The 26,313-nt window shown below is 39.7% G+C and overlaps 1 protein-coding gene and 1 pseudogene across 12 annotated transcripts in view; one reads left to right on the top strand and one right to left on the bottom strand.

Annotated features, from left to right (window-relative positions):
- Window positions 1–26,313, bottom strand: part of LOC309660103 (uncharacterized protein) — a 293,525-nt gene that overhangs the window by 230,699 nt on the left and 36,513 nt on the right. The gene's annotated exons all lie outside the window — the stretch shown is intronic.
- Window positions 17,556–19,738, top strand: LOC309660053 (putative monooxygenase p33MONOX pseudogene; annotated as a pseudogene). The gene has a single exon. The product of its transcript is annotated as a putative monooxygenase p33MONOX pseudogene (transcript).

The following is a 26,313-nucleotide window of genomic DNA, read 5'->3' as shown; positions in this document are numbered from 1 at the left end:
AGAAAAAAGAATGAAAAGAATTGAGGATAGTCTCAGAGACCTCTGGGACAACATTAAACACACCATCATTCGAATTATAGGGGTCCCAGAAGAAAAAAAGAAAGGGACTGAGAAAATATTTGAAGAGATTATACTTGAAAACTTCCCTAATATGGGAAAGGAAATAGTCAGTCAAGTCCAGGAAGCGCAGAGAGTCCCATACAGCATAAATCCAAGGAGAAACACACCAAGACACATATTAACCAAACTATCAAGAATTAAACACTAAGAAAAAATATTAAAAGCAGCAAGGGAAAAACAACAAATAACACACAAGGGAATCCCCATGAGGTAACAGCTGATCTTTCAGCACAAACTCTGCAAGCCAGAAAGGAGTGGCAGGACATACTGAAAGTGATGAAAGGGAAAAACCTACAACCAAGATTACACTACCAAGCAAGGATCTCATTCAGATTTCACAGAGAAAGTAAAACCTTTACAGACAAGCAAAAGCTAAGAGAATTCAGCACCACCAAACCAGCTTTACAACAAATGCTAAAGGAATTTCTCTAGGCAGGAAACGCAAGAGAAGGAAAAGACATACAATAACAAACCCAAAACAATTAAGAAAATGGTAATAGGAACATACATAGCGATAACTACATTAAATTACCTTAAATGCTCCAACCAAAAGACATAGACTGGCTGAATGGTTACAAAAACAAGACCTGTATATGTGCTGTCTACAAGAGACCCACTTCAGACCTAGAGACACATACAGACTGAAAGTGAGGGGATGGAAAAAGATATTCCATGCAAATGGAAATCAAAAGAAAGCTGGAGTAGCAATTCTCATATCAGACAAAATAGACTTTAAAACAAAGACTATTACAAGAGACAAAGAAGGACATGACATAATGATCAAGGGATCAATCCAAGAAGAAGATATAACAATTGTAAATATTTATGCACCCAACATAGGAGCACCTCAGTACATACGGCAAATACTAACAGCCATAAAAGGGGAAATCGACAGTAACACAATCATAGTAGGGGACTTTAACACCCCACTTTCACCAATGGACAGATCATCCAAGTTGAAAATAAATATGGAAACACAAGCTTTAAATGATGCATTAAACAAGATGGACTTAATTGATATTTATAGGACATTCCATTCAAAAACAACAGAATACACTTTCTTCTCAAGTGCTCATGGAACATTCTCCAGGACAGATCATATCTTGGGTCACAAATCAAGCCTTGGTAAATTTAAGAAAATTGAAGTCATATCAAGTATCTTTTCCGACCACAGCGCTATGAGACTAGATATCAATTACATGAAAAAATCTGTAAAAAATACAAACACATGGAGGCTAAACAATACACTACTTAATAACTAAGAGATCACTGGGGAAATCAAAGAGGAAATCAGAAAATACCTAAAAACCAAATGACAATGAAAACACGATGACCCAAAACCTTTGGGATGCAGCAAAAGAAGTTCTAAGAGGGAAGTTTATAGCAATACAATCCTACCTTAAGAAGCAAGAAACATCTTAAATAAACAACTTAACCTTACATCTAAAGCAATTAGAGAAAGAAGAACAAAAAAATCCCTAAAGTTAGCAGAAAGAAGAAATCATAAAGATCAGATCAGAAATAAATGAAAAAGAAATGACGGAAACGATAGCAAAGATAAAACTAAAAGCTGGTTCTTTGAGAAGATAAACAACATTGATAAACCATTAGTCAGACTCATCAAGAAAAAAAGGGAGAGGACTCAAATCAATAGAATTAGAAATGAAAAAGGAGAAGTAACCACTGACACTGCAGAAATACAAAGGATCATGAGAGACTACAAGCAACTATATGCCCATAAAATGGACAACCTGGAAGAAAGGGACAAATTCTTAGAAATGCACAACCTTCTGAGACTGAACCAGGAAGAAATAGAAAATATGAACAGACCAATCATAAGTACTGAAATTGAGACTGTGATTAAAAATCTTCCAACAAACAAAAGCCCAGGACCAGATGGCTTCACAGGTGAATTCTATCAAACATTTAGAGAAGAGCTAACACCTATCCTTCTCAAGCTCTTTCAAAATATTGCAGAGGGAGGAACACTCCCAACTCATTCTACAAGGCCACCATCACCCTGATACCAAAACCAGACAAAGATGTCACAAAGAAAGAAAACTACAGGCCAATATCACTGATGAACATAGATGCAAAAATCCCCAACAAAATACTAGCAAACAGAATCCAACAGCACATTAAAAGGATCATACACCATGATCAAGTGGGGTTTATCCCAGGAATGCAAGGATTCTTCAATATACGCAAATCAATCAATGTGATAAACCATATTAACAAATTGAAGAATAAAAACCATATGATCATCTCAATAGATGCAGAGAAAGCTTTTGACAAAATTCAACACCCATTTATGATAAACACCCTCCAGAAAGTAGGCATAGAGGGAACTTTCCTCAACATAATATAGGCCATATATGACAAACCCACAGCCAACATCGTCCTCAATGGTGAAAAACTGAAACCATTTCCAGTAAGATCAGGAACAAGACAAGGTTGCCCACTCTCACCACTATTGTTCAACATAGTTTTGGAAGTTTTAGCCACAGCAATCAGAGAAGAAGAAGAAATAAAAGGAATCCAAATCGGAAAAGAGGAAGTAAAGCTGTCACTGTTTGCAGACGACATGATACTATACATAGAGAATCCTAAAGATGCTACAAGAAAACTACTAGAGCTAATCAATGAATTTGGTAGAGTAGCAGGATACAAAATTAATGCACAGAAATCTCTTGCATTCCTATACACTAATGATGAGAAATCTGAAAGAGAAATTAAGGAAACACTCCCATTTACCATTGCAACAAAAAGCATAAAATACCTAGGAGTAAACCTACCTAAGCAGACAAAAGACCTGTATGCAGAAAATTATAAGACACTGATGAAAGAAATTAAAGATGATACAAATAGATGGAGAGATATACCATGTTCTTGGATTGGAAGAATCAACATTGTGAAAATGACTCTACTACCCAAAGCAACCTACAGATTCATGCAATCCCTATCAAACTACCACTGGTATTTTTCATAGAACTAGAACAAAAAATTTCACAATTTGTACGGAAACACAAAAGACCCCGAATAGCCAAAGCAATCTTGAGAAAAAAAAAACAGAGCTGGAGGAATCATGCTCCCTGACTTCAGACTATACTACAAAGCTACAGTAATCAAGAGAGTATGGTACTGGCACAAAAACAGAAGTATAGATCAATTGAACAGGATAGAAAGCCCAGAGATAAACCCACGCACATATGGTCACCTTATCTTTGATAAAGGAGTCAAGAATATACAGTGGAGAAAAGACAGCCTCTTCCTAAATGGTGCTGGGAAACTGGACAGCTACATGTAAAAGAATGAAATTAGAACACTCCCTAACACCATACACAAAAAAAACTCAAAATGGATTAAAGACCTCAATGTAAGGCCAAACACTTAAACCTCTTAGAGGAAAACATAGGCAGAACACTCTATGACATAAATCACAGCAAGATCCTTTCAAACCCACCTCCTAGAGAAATGGAAATGAAAACAAAAATAAACAAATGGGACCTAATGAAACTTAAAAGCTTTTGCAAAGCAAAGGAAAACATAAACAAATGAAAAGACAACCCTCAGAATGGGAGAAAATATTTACAAATGAAGCAACTGACAAAGGATTAATCTCCACAATTTACAAGAAGCTCCTGCAGCTCAATATCAAAAAAACAAACAACCCAATCCAAAAATGGGCAGAAGACCTAAATAGATATTTCTCCAAGGAAGATATACAGATTGCCAACAAACACATGAAAGGATGCTCAACGTCACTAATCATTAGAGAAATGCAAATCAAAACTACAATGAGGTATCACCTCACACCAGTCAGAATGGCCATCATCAAAAAATCTACAAACAATAAATGCTGGAGAGGGTGTGGAGAAAAGGGAACCCTCTTGCACTGTTGGTGGGAATGTAAATTGATACAGCCACTATGGAGAACAGTATGGAGGTTCCTTAAAAAACTAAAAATAGAACTACCATATGACCCAGCAATCCCACTACTGGGCATATACCCTGAGAAAACCATAATTCAAAATGAGTCATGCATATACACACACTACCAAATGTAAAATAGATAGCTAGTGGGAAGCAGCCACATAGCACAGGGAGATCAGCTCAGTGCTTTGTGACCACCTAAAGGGATTGGATAGGGAGGGTGAGAGGGAGATGCTAAGGGGAGGAGATATGGGGATATACGTATATGTATGGCTGATTCACTTTGTTATAAAGCAGAAACTAACACACTATTGTAGAGCAATTATACTCCAAAAAAGATGTTAATAAAAAAAAAAAAAGTCATGTACCACAATGTTCATTGCAGCTCTATTTACAATAGTCAGGACATGGAAGCAACCTAAGTGTCCATCAACAGATGAATGGATAAAGAAGATGTGGCACAAATATACAGTGGAATATTACTCAGCCATAAAAAGAAACGAAATTAAGTTATTTGTAGTGTGGTGGATGGACCTAGAGTCTGTCATACAGAGTGAAGTAAGTCAGAAAGAGAAAAATAAATACCATATGCTAACACATATATATGGAATCTAAAAAAAAAGGGCGTGGGTTCTGAAGAACCTAGGGGCAGTACAGGAATAAAGACGTAGACGTAGAGAATGGACTTGAGGACACGGGGAGTGGGAAGTGTAATCTGGGACAAAGTGAGAGAGTGGCATGGACATATCTACACTACCAAATGTAAAATAGATAGCTAGTGGGAAGCAGCCCCATAGCATGGGGAGATCAACTCGGTGCTTTGTCACTACCTAGAGGGGTGGGATAGGGAGGGTGGCAGGGAGACGCAAGAGGGAGGAGATATGGGGATATATGTGTATGTATAGCTGATTCACTTTGTTATAGAGCAGAAACTAGCACACCATTGTGAAGCAATTATACTCCAATAAAGATGTTAAAACAAACAAAAAAGAGCCTTTAAATGAAGGAGTTTATCATCTAAACATGGAAATAAATTACAAATATAATATCACAGGTGCCTGAGTGAAGGAATGAATAAAATGTCCTTGGAAATTCAATGAGGGAGAAATGAGTTCAGCTTGGGGGAATCAGAAAAAGCTGCTCCACTGAATTGCCTTCAGCAATTGGCCCTTTCCCCCCACATCCTCTCTCCAGCTGATCTGTACCCCAGGGAGCTAATATTTGTGGACAGCACCACCATGCTCCCTTGCTTGCCTTCTAGCTTTTGGCAGGGTTGGGCAATGGCTAGTTCCAGCAGGAGATCACAGGGCGTGCAGAGACAGGTGGGGTGTTTATTTCCCCAGTTCCCTCCCTGCCCAGTTACAGTTTGGCAGTGACCATATTCTTCTATCAAAAGCCAGCATGCCTGCCCTAAAGTCACAAGTTCACTCAGGGTCACTGTTGCCTTACTTACTTCCTCTGGCCCAGGGGTGGTAGGCTGCCATACTTACTAGCCCCTGATGGAGAACCTCACCATCTTTGTACTATCTTAACCCTTTGTAAATAATATATCCATGAAGATTTTCAAGTAGGAGAATGACTGAATGAGTTTACAGTGGGGAGTTATTAAATAAGGATGACCCTGGAAGCAGGGGTCCTAATTAGAAGCTGCTGGGATCTTGAATTCATACTAGAACATAAATTAAGGCAATGGTAGCATAGGATGGAAAAAAAAAATAACTGACTTGCAAGATATTTTTGGAAGTTGAATTGTTATGCTCAACTGGACATTGAGGAGGGTGAGGAAATACAAGTGAAGCTGAAGGTAACTTCCAGGCTCTTTAAAAATATATATGTATATGTATGGCTGAGTCACTGTGCTGTGTACCTGAAACTATCACAACATTGTTAATCGGCTATACTCCAATATAAAATAAAAAGTTTTTAAAAAATGAAATAAACATTTGAAAAGTAAAATATATATATATATGTTTCTTAAAAAATTTTAAAGCTATATTGGTATGAGTGATATATTTTTAATTAAAGGTAATTCAGCAAAAAATGCTGCTGTTTATTAAGCGTTCTGCGCTTACATTTGGCAGGAGATCAATAGTCACCTTCAAGGAGGTTTGCATTACAAACTGTGCCACCTGAGCACAGGTACCCTCAGGTGTACTCCTCCCACCACGGCCACGTATCCAACTGCCAGGGCCTCTCGTGGTGGATGTTCAGCCATCCAAAGCCATGTAGAACAGCAGAAAAGATCACACACCTTTGGAGTCAATCTTGTGCATTGAAGTCAATATATTTTGAGATTATCTACCTGAACTTATGCATCATTCAGTCTAAATATACCAGAACGTGGATGAAAACATACCACATTCTAGCATTTATATGAATGGTGGTAAACCTGGTGTTTTTATGCTAAGTGAAGTAAGTCAGAGAGAGAAAGACAAATACCGTATGATTGTTACCGAGTGCAAGCTCATAATGCTCACTGCAGGACAGGCCAATCAAACGAGAGACAAGGCGGTAGGGCAAGGAATGGCAACGTTATTCAGAAAGCCAGTAGACCGAGAAGAGGGTACACTAGTGTCCCAAAGAATCATCTTGTCCAGGTTTGGATGCTAATTTCTTTTATAAAGCAAAGAGGGGAAAGTGAGGAGGTAAAGTAAAAAAAAAGGTGATAAATTGTTGCAAATATTTCCTGGTTCCCTCCGGACTCTGGAGGGGATTTGTTAATTTCTTCCTTCCTGCAGCCATTCATAGGTGCGCCTGGTCAGGATGTTTCCTGTGAGCTTAAACAAAGGTATTTTAGCTTAATGCTCAGACATGGGAGGCAGGGTCCCCAGAGATGGGCCACTGTGTATACTTTAAGCTATAGGCAACATCCCTTTCGTGGTTAACTTGTAGCAAAAACAATAGAATATAAAGGTTAAAGTAAAAGAAACAGATCCAGTATGGAGTCAGATTTGTTCTTCCCGATTCCATGCTCTCATTTATACGTGGAATCTAAAAAGACCAAACTCATAGAAACAGAGATCAGATTTGTGGTTGCAGGTTGGGGTTAGGTGAAGGTGGTCAAAAGGTTCAAACTCCTAGTTATAAGATAAATAAGGTCTGGGGGCTGTAATGCACAGCATGGTGACTACAGCTAATACCGTATTGTGTATTAGAAAGTCACTAAGAGAGTAAATCTTATGAGTTCTTATGACAAGGAAACAAACTGTACCTTCATGAGGTGATGGAACTAAACTTACGTGGTGATCATTTCACCATACGTACATGTAGCACATCATTATGTTTGTATATCTTAAACGTACACAATGTCAATTACATCTCAGTAAAACTGGGGTGGGCGAGAACTCCTGCTATTGTTGCTTTCTCTCTAGGGCTCTGCTGCTTTGGGGGGAGGTCACCAAGAGGACGTGGCTGCCAGTTGACCCAAGAGCTGGACTTGGGCAATCAGAGGCTCCTCACTCGCTCCCCTGTCCTTGGAATACACATTCTGCCCACCGTTTCTGTAGCTGGAACCATTTCAAGGATTACCCTTGAGAGAGTAATGTGATACTGAGACCATCTGGACTGAATACCTGACTGAACTCCATTAGGCCTCTATATAAACTCTTAAGATTCTGGCAGGTGGGTGCAGTAATCTTATCTTGCTGGCTGCCCAAGCCTCAAATGTAAAACTGCCACCTGCCAATCTCAAGTGGTCTGCCTCTTTCTTTGGCCTCTCCTTGCCCTCTGGGTATGGGGGCCAATTTCGGATTTCACCCAGGAAATTCCTGAGGGTGCAGACCAACAGCTTCCCACTTTACATTTCCATTAACCTCAAAAGCACAAAGTGCAAACAAAAGTTTCTTTAATTCTATCATCAGACTACTTCCACATGGCTGAAATTTCCAGAGAAATGCTTGTAAAATATATACTTATAAATAGATGTAGACCTGGGTGAGAATGAAATCTCAGAGGCCGTAAAAAATACATCCTTCTTTCTGGAATATGAAGAATTAGGTATTATAACCATATTACAAATGCATTCCACTTCCACCAACAGTGGAAACTGAACCTTAACAAATATTCATACTCAAATAAAAACAGAGGCTCAAATAACCTTAATGTTTCTTCTATTTATGAAATAAGGGGGAAAAACATTTTTAGGTCTTTATAAGGAAATCCTTTCCTTTAAATAAAATCTCACTAAGTCCGAGGAAGCAGTAACTTTTCTGGAGGCGCTCTGACACAAAGCAACACATAAAATGTAAGGGTAAAAAAGAATAGCATGCAAAAATGTATGTACAAGGATATTGATGACACTATTCATAATAACTGAAAACCACACGCATTAGTGTTCAACAATAGAGAACTGGTTTGCTACATCTTGGATGCCAAGGAGATGTTTTTTTGTTCAGCCTCATGTAGCCAACCCTTATTCCAGCAGCATAAGTAGCACGCTGGGTCACCGGTACAGTCTACTCTTTTCTCAAGGCGAACTTCTCTCTGGGGTTCTTGGTGCTCTTTCTTGTCTGCAGCCCTTGATCACGGCAAAGGTTTTCCTTAACACTGAATTTTGAAAAGAGAGATTAGTATTTCTTCCAGAAGGCACTGGGGCTTCTTATGCAAATTATTCCCCACCACTAGCATCTAATTCTGCGTACCAAGAGAAAGGGCAAACTTGAAAAGTGACACAGCCCTTGAAATGTGGCTCAGATTGAAAACATGTGTTTACATCTTCTGTTCTCTCGCAAAATACTGCTAAAATGATGATTTAAAAAAAAAAAATTCACCTGCAAAAATAAGGAGATGAGGAGAGGAGACTACAGCCATCAAGTTTGGATACCAAAAAGTAGACAGCAAAGCTGTGACTGAGAGAGAAAAAACTAGGTCATACACACAGGTTAGGAATTAGAAGGGCATCTTCCTTCTTAACAGAAGCACTGGACACAAGAAGAAAATAAAGCAATACCTTCAAAACCCTGAAGGAAAATGACTTCCAACTGGGAACTCCATATTGAGCCACACTCTTATTAGAGTATGAGAGTAAAATAAAGATTTTTTTCAAGACATGCAAAATTCCCCAGAACATTTGCCTCCTATTCAGCTTTACTCAGGAAGCTACCAGAGTAGGTGCTTTTCCACATCAGAGAGTTTACTAAGAAAGCAAAAACAGAAACTCAGGGTCCATTTCAGAACCAGCAACATAATTTGCAGGATGAGACCCAGTATAAAATGAAAACACAAGGCCCCTTGTTCAAAATTTATTAAGAATTTCAAGATGATGACAACCGAGCACTAAGCCAAATGCAGACCCTTCTAAGTGTAATGGCACAGGACCCAGACCCCATGAAACCAGCCCTGGGTCCAATCCAGGAGAGGGAGGAGAGAATTCCCAGGATGATGGTGAAGGGGGATCCCAGGACAACAGCTTTGAAGCTAGTCTAGACAATCGCCAGCCCACACTGGAGCTAGAAAATGGAGTGCTTCAAGAAGGGTATCTTCAAGGAAAACAATGAATTACTCAATATAATTGGAAGGGGTTGAGAGGACATTTCCACTTCTTGGGGGAAGCACATGGAAGAACTAAAGATGGACACAGTTAAAGCAACTTTCCAGACAAATCCATTACTGGCAAGTGTCAATATTTTATGACAAGCCTGCTGTGAGAGCAAAGGCACTGTGCTCTGGAGCTGTGAAGACAGATAAACAAGAAACTGACCTCCAATCACTTACATATTCTTGGAAGACACAGGTGTTAAACAAAGCCTGTCTTGGTAGAACAGTGGGACTTTTTTAGGAATCTTGAGATGGAGAGAGGCCTTCTGGTAGAATATAGAACAACATATACAAAGGCATGACAGAGCATAGACAATGCTGAACAAGCCTGGATGAACTGAGCTCTTGGCTAATGATGAGTGCCAGAATGCGGAAATGTTCTAGATTTTTCCCCCATCATCCCTCACAAATTTCCATTCAAAGGCTGATGTGCTAGAAATATATGCGAGTGAATGGCTCTTAATTGGGATCCTATTAGGATCTGTAAAACAAGCACATTTTGTTTTGTGCATATTGATTCCAGTGTATTGATTTTAATTTATTTGCTGTAATTAAGCTTGTGTAATTATTGCAAGGAAATTCAATGAAAACAGGCACAGGCGTTTCTGTTCCACCAGCTCTCTACATTGCTATAGTTCACTGAGATTCTCTCGAGGCTTGAAGGTAGGCACTCGAGGTCAAAGCAGAAAGCTCCCCAATAGTAAGGGAGAGAGTAAGAGGCACAATTCAGAGCAGAATTATTTTTCCTTTGAAAGTAGCTTTATTACTGTTCTTATGATACCAGAACTTTTTGCAAGTTCTAACAGCAAAGAAAATCTCAAAGGAGAAATAAAAAAGTAATCCCAAATCCCACCATTTAGAGGTAAGCCCTATTCACTTTTATCAGTTATCCTGCTGGACGTCTCCCTATGTACATAAATACAAAGAGAAGAAGACGAACACTAACATGAATGGTAAAATTGCATGTTACTCTGTGATCCACTTTGTTCATTCCATAATATATCTTAGGTATTTTATATGTCAAAATATTTATTTCTATATCATCATTTTAACAGCTGCATGGTATACCATCTTATGTATGCAATAATTTATTTTAAAAACTTCTTTTGCTGAGTGTATTTCCAATTTTTCTTTATTATAAAAATAACTGCAGTAACTTAAGTGTACATTATGCTTGTCTAATTATCTCCTTCAGGTAAATTCCCATAGGTGGGTTTGTTGGCTCAAAAAGAGCAAAATTGCCACCTGTCGTCCAAAGTTGTTTTTTTTTAATCAATTTACACTTGCACTAGGAGCATAAGAATATACAAATGCCAGTAAGTATGTGAAAAGATATTAGCCATCAGGGAAATGCAAGTCAAAACCACAATGAGCTATTACTCCATATTCACTAGCATGGCTATCATCAAAAAGACAGATAATAACAAGTGTTGCTGAAGCTACGGAGAACTTGGAACCCTCATGCACTACTGGTGGGAATGTAAATTGGTGCAGCCACTTTGGAAAACAGTCTGGCAGTTCCTCAAAAAGAGTTACCTGACGACCCAGCAATTGCACTCCTAGGTATATGCTCCAAAAAATTGAAATCAGGGACTCAAACAGATATTTGCACACAAATGTTCATTGCAGCAGTATTCGCAATAGCCAAAAAGTAGAAACGACCCAAGTCTTCATCAACAGTGAATGGATAAACAAAATGTGGTATATCCATACAGTTGAGTATTATTCATCCATAAAAGGAAAGGAAGTTCTAATATATGCTGCAACACAGATGAACCCTGAAAACATCATTCTGAGTGAAATAAGTCAGACACAAAAGGATAAATATTGCATGATTTCACTTACATGTAATATCTAGAATAGGCAAATTCACAGAGACAGAAAGGAGATTAGAGGTTATCAGGGGCTGAGGCAGAGGGGGAAATAGGGAGTTACTGCTTAATGGTTACATTTCTATTTAGGGTAAAGAACAGTTTGGAAATAGATACTGGTGTTTGTTGCATGGCATTGTGAGTGTAATTAATGCCACTGAATTATGCATTTTAAAATGGTTAAAATGGCAAATTTTGTGTTATATATATTTTACCACAACAAAAAAATGAAAAACATGTAAGTTCTAAAGTTTTTTAAAAGAAATTCAGTACAGATACATGCTACAATATGGATAAACCTTGAAAACATTTTACAAGATGAAATAAGTTGGTCACAAAAGACAACATATTGTATGATTCCAATCTATATAAAATGTTCAGAATTGGCAAATCTACAGAGACAGAAAGTAGATCAGTGGTTGCCTAGGGCTGGAGGCCCGGGGTAAGGTGGAGTGAAAAGAGGAGGGACGGGATGGGGGTATGAAAATGTTCTGAAATTAACTGTAGTGATGGTTGTACAACTCTGTGAATATACTAAAAACCACTGAAATTTATACTATAAATAGGTGAACTGTATGCTATATGAAATATATCTCAAAAAAGCTGTTGTGTTTTTTTATTGCAGCTTTCTCTGTGATGGATGAGTTGGACCATTTTTTCCATATTTATTGGCCATCTGTATTTATTCTATTGTAAATGGCTTGTTCATGTTCTTTGTTCTGGTTGTTTTGTTTTTGTTTTTATAAATGCAAAGATATATTCAGAGTCTACATTGACAAGTATTTTTTTAAGTATATTATTTTCTGGTGGAAAATACTGCAGGTGGCATGCCTCAAGCCAGAAGAGAAGGCCAGTTCTGAAGCTGTTGACAGTCTAACAGGCTGAACTGATTTTATTTGTAGCAGAGTAAACACAGCATGGAAGGGCAGCACAAAGAGAACACTCCCTGAATTCTTCAGTACCATACTAGGTGCTTTACAAATATGACCTCATGTAATCCGTCACACCCATTTACGAAGGAAAGAAGTCAAGTTCCCCAAGGTTACACAGCCAGCTGCTGCAACTGGGATTTGAACCTAGCTCTCTCTGTCTTCAAAGTGTTAGTCCATTCTAAGTGCCCTCTGTAGAGTACTGATCACATAAGCATGGCCAGTAATAGGAAGCTATGATGACGCCCTTTGTACTTTCTGAGTTCCAGACACCTATGCCTGCAGTAATGCTGAGCAGCCACTGGCAATAGGAAATTGCAGCTGTCAGAATGTACATTTCCTTCACTGCTCCCAGAGATGCCATGTGGAGAAATTTACCAACACAAACATAAATTCTTCAAGGTCCCTCGAATGGCCCTGTGGGGATTTATGAGACTCCCTGGGTTATAAGGATTATACTTGGACATCCCTGCTCAGCCAAAGCTCTGATTCAGGATGTAGCAGTAATAGGTCAGATGTCACACACAGACCAAGAAATGTCAAAGTCACACGAAGAATGACATACAGCCATCAAAAGAGCTAATAAATACCTCACTTGGGAAATTAATTTGTAGATTCCATAGGATTATACATCTGTGTAATTATGGATAGTGTCATACAAAGATCAAATTTCTTCATTGAAAGGGATCTTAGAGTTTCTCTCTTCAGACCTGTTATTTTACAGATATAGAAACTGAGATCCTGAGATTTTAATTAACTATTTTACTTAGAAAAATCTCTGAGAGGAAGGCAGCATGATTTCTGATGACTCCAAATCCCTTGCTTGGCTGCCTTTCCTCCTCACTCGGAAAAACCTCCGAAGTCATTTTTCTATGGCAAAACCGTATCCTGTGAATTTAATATTTTCTAGCTTTCTGTGCTGCACTGGGAATTGTTCAACTCCAACTCTCTTTAGCTATGAAGACTGGAAGAGAATACAGTTCTCAACACTGCTCATGTTTTCAAGTCACATGTCCTCAGGTTGCTAAAAATCTCCAGTCTGTGAAACACGAAATGAAATGCCAGGATGCTATTTTTGATTGACATAGAAAGCAAGGAAGCAGATTTATATCCACTGGCAAAATCGTATGCTGATAGTGAGAAACTGCTAGTGATGATATGAATGTTACCACATTGCATCGATGAAGATTCCACTTTTCCTGTTTACTGTGATGAGAGTGCTTTCCTTTGGCCTCTACTTTCTAAGATTCTAAAATTAGACATTTAACTTTATTTTTAAATTAATTGTAAATGTAATTGTATCATAAGTGTGATTCAGCAAAGAGTGAAAAGAACAACAAATGGAGGTCACGAACCACTTGCTTTATCATCTTCTATTTCATCTATGTTTTCCTTCCCTTGGAATTTAATTATCTTCATATAACTTAATTTTTAAAAATACTTCTACAAATAGATATGCTCAGAAAATTTATATGAATTAATTTTTCAAGCAGATATTACAAGGGACAAAACCGAGTTCAATAACTGTAAATATATTTTTAATCCTTATGTATAATCTAGCACAATAGAATGGATTGCTTTAAAAGATAGAAAGTGTTCATTTAATTTTTAAAAATATATTTCATGTGTATTCTGGTATCAGCCAACCCTGTGCCCCAGTAGAAGGTAATTCAAGATAAGCACACTTAAAATATAAGGAAAATACTTAAAATGTCAAAGTCTGTGGCACATTTACATAGCAATATAGAATTCTGCTTCACTCCTTGGTTAATGAACATAATGGTCAGCCTTAAAAATAAATATTTAATATATATGCATATCTGACATATTCATATAATATATAACATTAAATAATATATGCTTATATTTAATATATATTAAATAATTATTTTAGAATACAGTTGGAATCAATTGGAAAGTCAAAATATAATTTTATATATAAAGAGGTAGATATATACTGAACTAAATATTTGTTAAATACACAATGTAATATATATATATATATAAAATAAAAAACCTGACATCTTCTTTTTCTCCATTCAGTTAACCGACTGGTGATTTTTCACCATCATGTAGATAAAAATACAAACAAGAATATGCACTTATATAGCCAAGAAAAATCTATAGTATTGTCTTTTTATCTTAACTCCACTTTTGTCTTTTATTTTCTAAGGGATTAGACTACTTCTAGACTTCTGTGTTTTTATGTTAGTTTTTTTCCAAGTTGATTTTGTCTTACTCTTTCACTTCATGTCATTGTTTGCTGACATAGTGAAATGTGACTTAAAGCACAATAACCAGCCAACTGGAGAACATATTATCTGGAAACTGGGAATGCAAACAGTAAAGAACGTCAGGATCCACTAAAAATAGAAGGTTTTATACTTTCAGTTTAGTCATCTTTGTTTGGAAATAAAAATCTCTTACTTCAGCTCATCGTGAGTTTTTTGGGGTTTTTTTTAAAGCATAGTGGGGGGAACAATTCAATGTGAAAGTTATTTTTTTTTAAACTTTTTTTTAGCCCATCAAATTTCAGTATACATAGTTAATAACCACTTCAAATTGCTATGCCAGGAGAAACCACTCTTACCTAATTGCCTGCCAAGGCTCATAAAGCACCTCTGTGTCACTGGTAATTCATTGCTCTATTGATATCGTAACTCACAGGGATATTTTCTGGCTGTCATCTTTTACACTCACTGATGCTCACTTCCTTCAATTTTTACATCCAGTAGTTTCAAAATTAAAGGCTATGTCTTGGCCATACGATTTTTACTAGGTTCTTTACAAGTTCTCCTAAGTGGATTTTCTCTTTGTCTAGACCACACACATATGCACACATATGCACGCATGCATGTACACACACACAGACTTTAAATGGTTGAATATATTCTCGAGTAGAATTTTTTCATTAGATGTAAAACATTTCATTTTCATACTGATCTACAGCGCCTTTTAAAGCTACTCCAAAGCCTCATTATGTGACACATTGGTGATCAAACCACTTTATCTCACAATGCCAGAATCTTTACAAGATCACAGCTAATGACTTCGTTTCCAGCATGGTGTCACGCGGCTCAGTTCCCAGAACCAAATCATATCTGTCAGTTCTTTTCACAGGAGCACACGTCTCCTCTGTTGGTATAGAGTGTCATGCAGTGGCCGGCACCGTGCAATGGCAAACAGCTCATATCAGGACCCTCCGTCTCTTTCCCCCGGATGACTCTGCACGAGGTGAAGAAAGAATGTTCACACCTGCCAATTCTGCCAAATTTCAGCCTCTCAGGCCACACACTAATTCATTTCACATTCTCAAGAGTGTGAAGAGCTGTCTTTTGGCAGCAACCTGACTGTCCTCTACTACCTCGGAGGAAAGTAGAATTCATCTTTCCTAGTAGAATGGAGAAAAGTTGAGACATGATGGGAAATGGTTCCTGTAGGGAGAAAAGTTTCCTTGGATGGGTCAAATCACTGTTAGCTTCAGTAAACATGGTGACTCAGCCCCAAGTGGGCCAAACTCCTCCTTCCTCTCAACACCACTTCCTGGGACATTACAGGACACGAGCAAAGGGTGGAAACTTGATCAGTGAGGTTTGTGGAACCCAAGGTTGGCCAGGTTAAACGCCACAAAGAAATTAGTTATACAGAAATCAGTCCACTTCAGCTATAGGGCTGCCACATCAACCACAGCTTACAATTCTGTTTGAAAAAAATGTACATTTGGATTGTTTTCCAGAAAGTGGCTATGACATTATACCCTGACTGCATTTGCCTTTGAAAAAAATTAATACAATATTCTGTAAAACTGTCCAGCTTACAATGACAAGCTATTGAACTTACTGCCTGCATCTACCTCACAGATCTTAAAGTAACTCAGAAGAGCCATCTGAATGATTAAACAGTAATCTGTTTGCAAAATCATTTTGTCCACCAAAAATCACCTCCTAACATCCGAGACCAATCAGTTCCTCCCTGGGTTTTTAAGCCAGAGTTCTACAACTAACGTGGAAAAAGGCCACAGTTTTTTCTGACAGTGGTGTGAACTTTTTCACTTTTCTAGTTGTTGCTTCATTAAGGATCATATTCTTGAAAATTTCAAAAGAAATGTTATTGCTGTCAAGTCAGCACTCAGCATTCATGTAAATGATGTGATGTTGTGATTCATAATAAGAAATATATTTTTGGGTCCCTCCGTGGTTGGTGCTTGGGGCCTTCTGTGTCGCCGCGGGCACAGCGCCGCTCACAGCAGGGCTTGGGTCATGAATGCGCCACAGCCTCTCGAGAGACGTGGGTCCTCGGAGCCTCTTTAGTGCTGGAGCTCGGGCCGCAGGCGGCTCCGCAGGGGTGGAAAAACAGAGCCTCTGGAATGGATGGTCTCTTCCCGAGCAGCTTTGCTAATTTGCAGCAGCTGGACAATGCTCCTCTTTTTTTTTTTTAATTATTAATTTATTTATTTATTTATTTATTTTTGGCTGTGTTGGGTCTTTGTTTCTGTGCGAGGGCTTTCTCTAGTTGCGGCGAGTGGGGGCCTCTCTTCATCGCGGTGCGCGGGCCTCTCACCATCGCGGCCTCTCCCGTTGCGGAGCACAGGCTCCAGACGCGCAGGCTCAGCAGTTGTGGCTCACGGGCCTAGTTGCTCCGCGTCATGTGGGATCTTCCCAGACCAGGGCTCGAACCCGTGTTCCCTGCATTAGCAGGCAGATTCTCAACCACTGCGCCACCAGGGAAGTCCAATGCTCCTCTTTAATACCTGTCAGCATAATCTTCACATCATTTCACTCTGGTGGCAGGGACTCAGCTCTGAATTCTGTATAGAAAAAGCACCCGGGGGCTTCCCTGGTGGCGCACTGGTTGAGAGTCTGCCTGCCAATGCAGGGGACACGGGTTCGAGCCCTGGTCTGGGAAGATCCCACATGCCGCGGAGCAACTGGGCCCGTGAGCCACAATTAACTGAGCCTGCGCGTCTGGAGCCTGTGCTCCGCAACAAGAGAGGCCGCGATAGTGAGAGGCCCGCACACCGCGATGAAGAGTGGCCCCCGCTTGCCACAACTAGAGAAAGCCCTCGCACAGAAACGAAGACCCACCCAACACAGCCATAAATAAATAAATAAATTAAAACTAAAGAACTGGATTTATAAAAAAAAAAAAAAAAGAAAAAAAAAAGAAAAAGCACCCGGATCCCAGTCTTTCAATGGCTTCGAGACAACCAGAATTGCCTGCTCTTGAGCCTAGTGGGCCTCTAGGCAAGATGTCCCTGCCCATCGGGACGTACCGCCGGGCATTCAGCTATGATGATGCCCTGCAGGACCCTACGCCCATGACTCCTCCTCCATCGGACACGGGCAGCATCCCCTGGAAGCCAGTGATTCCGGAGTGCAAGTATCAGCACCTCGCCAAGGTGGAGGAAGGAGAGGCCAGTGTCTCTGCCATCGGCCACTGACGGTGCGGACAAGGTCCCCGTGGTGAAGGCTAAATCTACCCATGTCATCATGAGGTCTCTGATCACAAAACAGACCCAGGAGAAGGAGAGCATTCAGCGTTTTGAGCAGCAGGCAGGGCTGAGAGATGCTGGCTACACACCCCCAAGGGCCTCACCACCGAGGAGACCAAGTACCCTCGAGTGGCAGAAGCACTCCACAAACTAAAGCTCCAGAGCGGAGAGATAACGAGAGGAGAAGCAGCCGGCCTCCACCCAGGCCACCCCAAGCAGCAACTCCCACTCTTCCCCTAAGCAGAAGCCCAGAGGCTGGTTCACTTCTGGTTCTTCCACAGCCTTACCTGGCCCCAATCTTAGCACCATGGATTCTGGAAGCGGGGAAAACGACAGAAGCTCGGCAGATAGATGGAGCCTCTTTGGACCAAGATCCCTCCAGAAGTCTGATTCTGGAGGTTTTGCCATCCAGGCCTACAAAGGAGCCCAGAAGCCTTCTCCAGTGGAACTGATCTACATGCAGGCCACCCGAATGGCCGAGGATCCAGCAGTGTTCAAGCCACCCAAGATGGACATCCCAGTGATAGAAGGGAAGAAACAGCTGCCGCGGACCCACAATCTCAAACCGTAGGACTTGAATGTTCTCACACCCACTGGCTTCTAGAGCTCTTTCTGTTCCAGGAACTCTGGATAGAGGGTGCCTTGAGCCCAGCTCCCCTTTACCTTGGCTCTGACACAGGAAAAGTTTTGTTTTGTCTTTTAAAAAATCTCTTAAACTGAGGCTAGAGCTGGAGACATAATTGATTTTTGAGAGACATTAGTGCAAAGTTTGTCCTTGTGCAGAAGAAGCCACTTTGTACTGCTTTAATTTAAAGTTAGACTAAACCTCAGCAGTGATGTATGGGGACCTCATTACCTATTTTTGTATCTTTACTCTACCCAAGAACTTTGATCATTACTTACTAGGTAAATAATGTTTGTGTTGTTCCAAAACCAAGGCTTCTTGATTCCTTTACCATTATCCATGTGCGCATGGACAAATCATGGCGTAGAGGCGTTCACTGACTAGTTTAGACGACTTTGGCCCTCTTGGCTGTGCTGGCACTGTGTGCTCCAGCCTTGTCAGTTATGGGGACCCAGGATCTGTTTGAGATCTGGGTATAGTTAGGAGCCAGCCTTGGCAGGGATCCCCTCTGTTTTCTGCTGAAACCGGAATCTCCTTGCTTGTTGGTAGACCTCACGAACCACTTTGTCCTGCAGCCAGTTCTTACTGTAGTACCTCTTGGGCCAGTGCTGGTGGAGGGATGCTTCTCTTTTGTGTGTCACAGTACAAACACTAGCCTTACATATCCTTTGTTGCACTTTAAAGTGAGATTAATTTAACTCCCGTTTGGTTGAAAACTTCCTAAGGGAGAAAATTCAGTCAACCGGTTTGGTATAGATAAATGGACGTTAAACTTTCTTAAAGGAGGCGGCAACTGCAGTTTGAGTACAGTCTTGCGGTTCACATGAAACTAGTGTCACCCTATTTTGAGTTTCTTGTTCAGGCCAGGGCCTGAAAAATTTTTTCCTGGGAGGTGGAAGAATTAAAAAATTTTCTGTATGCAATCATTTTCCCCCCCAGATGAGCCTCATACCTTTATAAACACATACCTCACTGAGGAAAGGGACTAGGGAAACCACCTTTTCATTTCTCCTCACTGTGTACATGTTCAATCATTGTCTTGAACACTGTCTCAAATTCCTGCTGCCTTTTGCTTTGGACAGTATGGTGTCTACACCAGGAGCTGAGCTGATCTTCCCACACAGATGCCCTGGAGTCTAAAATGATCAGAACAATTAATTTATTTGTGTCTTCTGTTATGCTTGTTTCTCTTAACTTGTTTTGACAATAAAAATCCTTACTACTTTCTCAAAAATATATATATATATATATATATATTTTTGGTCTTCGTCCCTGTTTCTGGCACAGAGCTCCTAAAACTCTCGGAATTTCCTAAAGGAGTTTTGTTATGTTAATGAGGTGACTTGTGCAAAGCACATAAAGATGGGGTCTGGTTGCCAGGGGAACCAACCATATGATTAGAGCCTTGGAACTTTCAGCCTCACCACCCCAGGGAGGGGAGAGGGACTGGAGACTAAGTTCAGTCATCAATGGCTAATGATTTAATCAACCATGCCTAAGTAATGAAGCCTCCATAAAACCCCAAAAGGACAGGGTTGGGAGAGCTTCTGGGTTGGTGAACACGTACAGATTTGGGGAGAGTGGCCCTCAGTGAGGGCGTGGAAGCTTCTCACCCTTTCCCCTTTCCTTGCCCTATTCATCTCTTCCATCTGGCTCTTCCTGAGTTATATCCTTTTAAAATAAACAGGTAATCTAGTAAGTAAATGTTTCCCTGAGTTCTGTGCTGCTCTAGTACTTTAATCAAACTCAAGGAGGAGGTCACTGGAACCTCCAAGCTATAGCTGATCAGTCAGAAGCACAGGTGATAAACTGGACTTGCAGTTGGGGTCTGAATTTGGGGGCGGGGTTAGTCTTGTAGGACTGAGTCCTAACCTGTGGGATCTGATGCTACCTCTAGGTAGATAGTGTAAGAACTGAGTTGAATTGTAAGACATCCAGTTGGTGTCAGAGACTTGCTTGGTGGTGTGGGAAAATTTCCCCACACATGTACATCTTGGAACTGGGTGCAGAATCAGAGATTACCTTGAGGGAAGAAGAACCTGTGACTTAAAATTGTGAGCTTTTCTATGTGGGGATGAGTTGTGGATGATGGATAGAAGGGTAGTGGGAGGGCTTGGGGAAAAAGAAAACACAGGTGGGCATAAAAACAATCTGTGGTGAAGGGCCAACTATTCTTCCAATTTGTATTTAAAAATAAAACAAAATGGAAATAAAATCTTAAAAGTCCAAGACTCACACAATATACACCCGCAGATTCCACACTTGGATGTCATAGCAATAGCAAGTTGCTATCAAGTTCTTTCAATGTTTACTCTGAATCATTCGCCTAGGACCTAAGAAGCAATTCGCAGGCTGACTGCCTCATGTCACCAGTGGAACCTGCAGCCATTTCATGTTGGCCTGCTGATATGATGGGCCTGGCAGAATTTTAGGATCTGAGTTTTCAGTCTTTTCGCCAGCTGTGGCCCCCAGAAAGAAGCCCCTTTGTTCTGGGTTGCTGCATTTCAGTTCTGCAGTTACTCTGGCCCTCTGGAGAGTCCTGGAACACTGCTTCTCAGGTGAGAAAAGAGTTTCCCAATCTTTGCCAACCCCTCTTTCACTCATCCCTGTGGTCCTGGGACCGGGCGTTGCATTCTTACATCCTGGCTAGTACTGCTTCCTAAAATACATGCTTGCTCTGCTAACAGCTGGTTTAACTGCTTAGAGAAGCTCAACTTCTTTCTCTGTGCTTTTGGACAGGCTGAAATGTCCATTTTATGTGGAATAAAATGACGGACTCCATGACCTTAATTCCTCCCTCTCTCTTGATGCTTTAGATGGATTCCAGACCTTGTTCCTGAGCCCACTTTGATCCTCCTGCTTATTGTGGGGTTTTGGCCTGATAAATACACTCTGTCCATAGTCCATTTGAAGAGCTCAGGTGATTTACAAACCCCAGACATATTGCTGTCCTTTACCGGTCCAAAATCTAATTTCACAGCTAACTGCAGGATGCTAGCTGTTGCCACCCACAATTATGGCACAAAACTTTGACATCAAAAACCCTCCCTGTGCATTCAGGAATGCTATCACATGTAAAGACAGGAGAGCTATCCTCTCACATCCCTTCAGGAAGGAAAATTAAAGATTTATGGACTTTGAGTGGAATTTTTCCTGACTCTTCATCACTGGCTAGACAGAAACAGAGATTTACTTTCTCACTGGCCCTCCTATGTGCAAGCTCAGTCAACTGCAACCCAGCTTATTAGAAAGGTCAGTGGTACCTTTTGAGCAAAGCAGAGAAAGAGACCAGAGCCAAACTGCAAATGTACATATTACTGATGACTGTGCCCCACTGAAGCAGTGGGAGGACTAAGAATAATGCTCACACCTGCCCAGTGGAGAACCTTTGTGAGACATTTTTTAAGGCAAAGGATTGAAGGCTACTGTGGGAGAGGTCACTGTCAGTAGGCTCGGTGCAAAATTAATAACACAGCGTGGTTGGTACCATGTTTTATTGTTCCTGCAGAAGGGAACGGCTGCACTATGGATAAAGGAAAGGTATAAGAATAAGAAAGAAAGATGAAGTATGAAATATTCCTCAATAACGGACCATAGCTGAGCACACAGAAGCTACAACATGCCACCTGACTCCTTCCTGTAGTGCAACGAAGGGTACCATATTTCCGGAGCATTTGGTACACTCCAGACACAGTTATTAAGGTAAATTTCTATACTATAGAAGTAATATACTACTGTCCTCTTTTCATCACTGAGAAAGCAGAGATTTCGAGAAGTTAAATAATATGCCTAAGGTTACATAACCAGCTAGTGGAAAAGCTGGGACCAATGTCTGTCTGAATCCAATGCCCATCCTCTATGTACCAACTGACACCACAAAGAAAGTAAGTAAAATGTCTCTGACGTCAGATCACTAGATACATTATTGCTACTTCAATTCTACTCTTCTATCAAAACAAAATACTAGCAGAGGGCAGACAGCAGAAACAAGAAGAACTACAATCCTGCAGCCTGTGGAACAAAAACCACATTCACAGAAAGATAGACAAGATGAAAAGGCAGAGGGCTATGTACCAGATGAAGGAACAAGATAAAACCCCAGAAAAACAACTAAATGAAGGGGAGATAGACAACCTTACAGAAAAAGAATTTAGAATAATGACAGTGAAGATGATCCAGGGCCTTGGAAAAACAGTGGAGGCAAAGATCGAGAAGATGCAAGAAATGTTTAACAAAGACCTAGAAGAATTAAAGAACAAACAAACAGAGATGAACAATACAATAACTGAAATGAAAACTACACTAGAAGGAATCAATAGCAGAATAACTGAGGCAGAAGAATGGAGAAGACAGAATGGTGGAATTCACTGCTGCAGAACAGAATAAAGAAAAAAGAATGAAAAGAAATGAAGACAGCCTAAAAGACCTCTGGGACAACATTAAACACAACAACATTCGCATTATAGGGGTCCCAGAAGGAGCAGAGAGAGAGAAAGGACCCGAGAAAATATATGAAGAGATTATAGTTGAAAACTTCCCTAACAAACATGGGAAAGGAAATAGCCACCCAAGTCCAGGAAGAGCAGAGAGTCCCATATAGGATAAACCCAAGGAGAAACACACTGAGACACATAGGAATCAAATTGGCAAAAATTAAAGACAAAGAAAAATTACTGAAAGCAGCAAGGGAAAAACGACAAATAACATACAAGGGAACTCCCATAAGGTTAAAAGCTGATTTCTCAGCAGAAAGTCTACAAGCCAGAAGGGAGTGGCATGATATACTTAAAGTGATGAAAGGGAAGAATGTACAACCAAGATTACTCTAGCCAGCAAGGATCTCATTCAGATTCGATGGAGAAATCAAAAGCTTTACAGACAAGCAAAAGCTAAGAGAATTCAGCACCACCAAACCAGCTCTACAACAAATTCTAAAGGAACTTCTCTAAATGGGAAACACAAAGGAAGAAAAGGACCTACAAAAACAAACCTAAAACAACTAAGAAAATGGTCATAGGAACATACATATCGATAATTACCTTAAACATGAATGGATTAAATGCTCCAACCAAAAGACACAGGCTTGCTGAATGGATACAAAAACAAGACCCATATATATGCTGTCTACAAGAGACCCACTTCAGACCTAGGGACACATACAGACTGAAAGTGAGGGGATGGAAAAAGATATTCCATGCAAACAGAAATCAAAACAAAGCTGGAGTAGCAATACTCATATCAGATAAAATAGACTTTAAAATAAAGAATGTTCTAAGAAACAAAGAAGGACACTACATAATGATCAAGGGATCAATCCAAGAAGAAGATATAACAATTATAAATATATATGCACCCAACATAGGAGCACCTCAATATATAAGGCAACTGATAACAGCTGTAAAAGAGGAAATCAACAGTAACACAATAATAGTGGGGGACTTTAACACCTCACTGACACCAATGGACAGATCATCCAAAATGAAAATAAATAAGGAAACAGAAGCTTTAAATGACACAATAGACGAGATAGATTTAACTGATATTTATAGGACATTGCACCCAAAAACAGCAGATTACACTTTCTTCTCAAGTGCGCACAGAACATTCTCCAGGATAGATCACATCTTGGGTCACAAATCAAGCCTCAGTAAATTTAAGAAAATTGAAATCATATCAAGCATCTTTTCTGACCATAACGCTATGAGATTAGAAATGAATTACAAGGAAAAAAACATAAAAAACACAAACACATGAAGGCTAAACACTACGTTACTAAATAACCAAGAGAACACTGAAGAAATCAAAGAGGAAATCAAAAAATACCTAGAGACAAATGACAATGAAAACACGACAATCTAAAATCTATGGGATGCAGCAAAAGCAGTTCTAAGAGGGAAGTTTATAGCTATACAAGCCTACCTCAAGAAACAAGAAAAATCTCAAATAAATAATCTAACCTTACACCTAAAGGAACTAGAGAAAGAAGAAAAAACAAAACCCAAAGTTAGCAGAAGGAAAGAAATCATAAAGATCAGAGCAGAAATAAATACAATAGAAACAAAAATAACAATAGCAAAGATCAATACAACTAAAAGCTGGTCCTTTGAGAAGATAAACAAAATTGATAAACCATTAGCCAGACTCATCAAGAAAAAGAGGGAGAGGACTCAAATCAATAAAATTAGAAATGAAAAAGGAGAAGTTACAACAGACACCACAGAAATACAAAGCATCCTAAGAGACTACTACAAGCAACTCTATGCCAATAAAATGGACAACCTGGAAGAAATGGACAAATTCTTAGAAAGGTATAACCTTCCAAGACTGAACCAGGAAGAAATAGAAAATATGAACAGACCAATCACAAGTAATGAAAATGAAACTGTGTTTAAAAATCTTCCAACAAACAAAAGTCCAGGACCAGATGGCTTCATAGGTGAATTCTATCAAACATTTAGAGAAGAGCTAACACCCATCCTTCTCAAACTCTTCCAAAAAATTGCAGAGGAAGTAACACTCCCAAACTCATTCTATGAGGCCACCATCACCCTGATACCAAAACTAGACAAAGATACTACAAAAAAAGAAAATTACAGACCAATATCACTGATGAATATAGATGCAAAAATCCTCAACAAAATACTAGCAAACAGAATCCAACAACACATTAAAAGGATCATACACCATGATCAAGTGGGATTTATCCGAGGGATGCAGGGATTCTTCAATATACGCAAATCAATCAATGTGATACACCATATTAACAAATTGAAGAATAAAAACCATATGATCATCTCAATAGATGCAGAAAAAGCTTTTCACAAAATTCAACACCCATTTATGATAAAAACTCTCCAGAAAGTGGGCACAGAGGGAACCTACCTCAACATAATAAAGGCCAAATACGACAAACCCACAGCAAACATCATTCTCAATGGTGAAAAACTGAAACCATTTCCTCTAAGATCAGGAACAAGACAAGGATGTCCACTCTCACCGCTATTATTCAACATAATTTTCGAAGTCCTAGCCTTGGCAATCAGAGAAGAAAAAGAAATAAAAGGAATACAAATTGGGAAAGAAGAAGTAAAACTGTCACTGTTTGCAGATGACATGATACTATACATAGAGAATCCTAAAAATGCCACCAGAAAACTACTAGAGTTAATCAATGTATCTGGTAAAGTTGCAGGATACAAAACTAATGCACATGGGCTTCCCTGGTGGCGCAGTGGTTGAGAATCCGCCTGCCAATGCAGGGGACACGGGTTCGAGCCCTGGTCTGGGAGGATCCCACATGCCGCGGAGCGGCTGGGCCCGTGAGCCACAATTGCTGAGCCTGCGCGTCTGGAGCCTGTGCTCCGCAACAAGAGAGGCCGCGATAGCGAGAGGCCCGCGCACCGCGATGAAGAGTGGCCCCCGCTTGCCACAACTGGAGAAAGCCCTCACACAGAAACGAAGACCCAACACAGCCATAAATAAAATAAATAAATTAAAAAAAAAAAAAAAAAGAATAGGAACTGGGATTCAACATTTAAAAAAAAAAAAAAAAAACTAATGCACAGAAATCTCTTGCATTCCTATACACTAATGATGAAAAATCTGAAAGAGAAATTAAGGAAATACTCCCATTTACCTTTGCAACAAAAAGAATAAAACATCTAGGAATAAACCTACCTAGGGAGACAAAAGACCTGTATGCAGAAAACTATAAGACACTGATGAAAGAAATTAAAGATGATACAAACAGATGGAGAGATATACCATGTTCTTGGATTGGAAGAATCAATATTGTGAAAATGACTATAC

The sequence above is a fragment of the Balaenoptera physalus genome, assembly GCF_965194825.1.
Source record: "Balaenoptera physalus genome assembly, chromosome: 4".
NCBI lineage: Eukaryota > Metazoa > Chordata > Mammalia > Artiodactyla > Balaenopteridae > Balaenoptera > Balaenoptera physalus.
The sequence above is the reverse complement of the archived record's forward strand: the minus strand, read 5'-3'. Positions and strand labels throughout refer to the sequence as shown.